Source organism: Styela clava, chromosome 2 (genome assembly GCF_964204865.1).
Source record: "Styela clava chromosome 2, kaStyClav1.hap1.2, whole genome shotgun sequence".
Lineage (NCBI taxonomy): Eukaryota > Metazoa > Chordata > Ascidiacea > Stolidobranchia > Styelidae > Styela > Styela clava.
In genome coordinates, this window is record NC_135251.1 from 27611929 (window position 1) to 27615278 (window position 3350).

Below are 3350 nucleotides of genomic sequence, written 5' to 3' on the forward strand. Positions count from 1 at the left end.
TCGCCGTTACTCAGGGAATCCCTGTTGGTTTCTTTTCCTCCGCTTAATAATATGCTTAAATTCAGCGGGTGCTCTCGCCTGAACTCAGGTCGTATGTGTCAAGCGGGCCGCTTCTTACACGGCCCGCTGGCATCGCAAGTCGTCGCCGCCGGCGCCGACCGAGCGCGTACCGTCGCCGCCTTGGCCCACGGTCGGTCTTGATCTCGTGACCGGACCGACCGACCTGGACCCGCCCCTCGAACGTAGTTGAACACGTCGAGGGGCCGGCGGTGTACGGGACACGCGGTCGCGCCGAGAAAGCTCGGCGACCGCTTCAACTTGGGGCGACGCCCGGCCGTCTTCGCAGAGGCCAGGCGACGGCCCTCGGGTGAGGACGAACGCGACCCTGAGGCAGACGCGGTCCCGGGATTGACCCGAGACCGCAATTCGCGTTCAGAAGGTCGACGTTCAATGTGTTCTGCAATTCACATTACTTCTCGCACTTGGCTGCGTCCTTCATCGACTCGCGAGCCGAGTGATCCACCGTTAAGAGTCGTCCTCGACGTTTCGCCCGGCGCCGAAGCGCGCGGACGTCACACTGTGGGATCGACCACAAAACCACCACCGACAACAACTGCACAAAAACACCAACAAACGGCGCCGAGCGACCGCCGGGCTGGGCCGGCGGCACATCGAGCGCGGTGCCCAGAAGCCACCATCGCACTCGGCTGCCTTTCTATGCCAACGTGTTACGCGTGTCGCACGGGGCGGAACCCCGATTGACGGCCGCCCTCTCGGCGGCACCCAAAGACAATTAAGTGCGCGGTCGGCCGGGGCCTACCACCACTTTCGGTAATGATCCTTCCGCAGGTTCACCTACGGAAACCTTGTTACGACTTTTACTTCCTCTAAATGATCAAGTTTGATCGTCTTCTCGACACGCCGACGCGGCCGTTGCCAGCCGCGACGGGGCCGATCCAAGGATCTCACTAAACCATTCAATCGGTAGTAGCGACGGGCGGTGTGTACATAGGGCAGGGACGTAATCAACGCAAGTTGATGACTTGCGCTTACTGGGAATTCCTCGTTCAAGGGAAACAATTGCAAGTCCCTATCCCAATCACGAATGAGGTTCAACGGGTTACCCGGACCTTTCGGCCTAGGTTAGACACTCGCTGCTTCACTCAGTGTAGCGCGCGTGCGGCCCCGGACATCTAAGGGCATCACAGACCTGTTATTGCTCAATCTCGTGTGGCTAAACGCCACTAGTCCCTCTAAGAAGTTAGACGCCGACCGAGAAGGTCGCGTAACTATTTAGCATGCCAGAGTCTCGTTCGTTATCGGAATTAACCAGACAAATCGCTCCACCAACTAAGAACGGCCATGCACCACCACCCACAGAATCAAGAAAGAGCTCTCAATCTGTCAATCCTACCTGTGTCCGGGCCGGGTGAGTTTCCCCGTGTTGAGTCAAATTAAGCCGCAGGCTCCACTCCTGGTGGTGCCCTTCCGTCAATTCCTTTAAGTTTCAGCTTTGCAACCATACTTCCCCCGGAACCCAAAGACTTTGGTTTCCCGGAAGCTGCCGGAAAGGTCGTCATGGTAACGCCTCCCGATCGCTAGTTGGCATCGTTTATAGTCAGAACTAGGACGGTATCTGATCGTCTTCGAACCTCTGACTTTCGCTCTTGATTAAAGAAAACATTCTTGGCGAATGCTTTCGCAGTAGTTCGTCTTCCGCCGATCCAAGAATTTCACCTCTAACGGCAGAGTACGGACGCCCCCGTCTGTCCCTCTTAATCATTACCTCGTGCTCCGAAAACCAACAAAATAGAACCGAGGTCCTATTCCATTATTCCATGCAACACTATGCAGGCGAACAGCCTGCTTTGAACACTCTAATTTTTTCAAAGTAAACTTATCGGCCACCGCCGACACTCAGTCAAGAGCACCGACGGAGAACCGAAGGTGAGGCGAACGCAACCAGTGACACGCCTTGCGACGGACCGGCGGCGCTCGCCCAAAATCCAACTACGAGCTTTTCAACCGCAACAACTTTAGCATACACTGTTGGAGCTGGAATTACCGCGGCTGCTGGCACCAGACTTGCCCTCCAATGGATACTCGTTAAGAGTTTTAGGATGTACTCATTCCAATTACAGGGCCTCGTTAGAGTCCTGTATTGTTATTTTTCGTCACTACCTCCCCGTGTCGGGAATGGGTAATTTGCGCGCCTGCTGCCTTCCTTGGATGTGGTAGCCGTTTCTCAGGCTCCCTCTCCGGAATCGAACCCTGATTCCCCGTTACCCGTTATCACAAAGGTAGGCACGTAGCGTACCTTCGACAGTTGATAGGGCAGACACTTGAATGATACGTCGTCGGTGCAGAGACCGTACGATCCGCGTGGTTATCCAGAGTCATCAAACGTCACAGGACGAACCCGGTCGGTTTTGATCTGATAAAAGCGCGCCTCCCGAAATCGGCGCTTAATGCATGTATTAGCTCTAGAATTACCACAGTTATCCACTTCGCTTACGAGACCAAATAAACCAAGACTGATTTAATGAGCCATTCGCAGTTTCGCTTTACGAGAACTCGTACTTGCACCTGCATGGCTTAATCTTTGAGACAAGCATATCACTACTGGCAGGATCAACCAGATAGCTGCGACAGCTGCGCTCGGCCCTTGCTGGGCCGCCCGGCGCGTGCTCGTCGCATTCGTTTAAGACCGAGGCGATCGCCTGCGGCCGTACTCAGCTTCGACAGTCGCTGGCCGCGACGTCCACGCTCTCGCCGGCAGTGCCAGGCGGAGCGATTTGCGTTTTTTCTTTGCTCGCCCTCTCTCGGGCTCGATCCATTCAGTTTCGCACAAACAAGAGCTCTGCCGGCCGCCTGCAGCGGTGCCTAAAACCCGGGCATAACAATGCGACCGTTCTGCTAGGCCGACAAGCGCTCAAGCCAGACGCTCGATCGAACGCCCCCTACATATTAGTCGAGACAACGGCTCGCTCATTAGCATCGCGTTTGTACTTTAACTTTTTTCGGCTCGGCTTCTTTCGACGCCGATGCCGGCGACGCAGCACTCTCTCGCCCGCCAGCCACCGAGAAAAGGGTGCGCTCCGACCGGCCCCGCACCGCTCTTTCTTGGCTCATTCGAAATTACTGTCTTTCGCTCTGACATGCCTTACCTAGGGTTAGGTTAGTATGCTTGCACGTTTGTACTTTAACATTTTTTGGCTCGGCTTCTTTCGACGCCGATGCCGGCGACGCAGCACTCTCTCGCCCGCCAGCCACCGAGAAAAGGGTGCGCTCCGACCGGCCCCGCACCGCTCTTTCTTGGCTCATTCGAAATTACTGTCTTTCGCTCTGAC

At 55.7% G+C, this 3350-nt stretch overlaps 2 non-coding genes and 1 pseudogene across 2 annotated transcripts; all 3 read right to left on the reverse strand.

Moving 5' to 3' along the window:
• LOC144420357 (large subunit ribosomal RNA) overlaps positions 1-92 on the reverse strand; it is a 3695-nt pseudogene extending 3603 nt beyond the window's left edge.
• Positions 93-380: 288 nt separating this feature from the next.
• On the reverse strand, positions 381-534 carry LOC144420109 (5.8S ribosomal RNA). The gene has a single exon (XR_013474468.1). It is a non-coding gene; the product is annotated as a 5.8S ribosomal RNA (ribosomal RNA).
• A 298-nt stretch (positions 535-832) lies between these two features.
• Positions 833-2642, reverse strand: LOC144420292 (small subunit ribosomal RNA). The gene has a single exon (XR_013474645.1). It is a non-coding gene; the product is annotated as a small subunit ribosomal RNA (ribosomal RNA).
• Between the last annotated feature and the right edge of the window lie 708 nt (positions 2643-3350).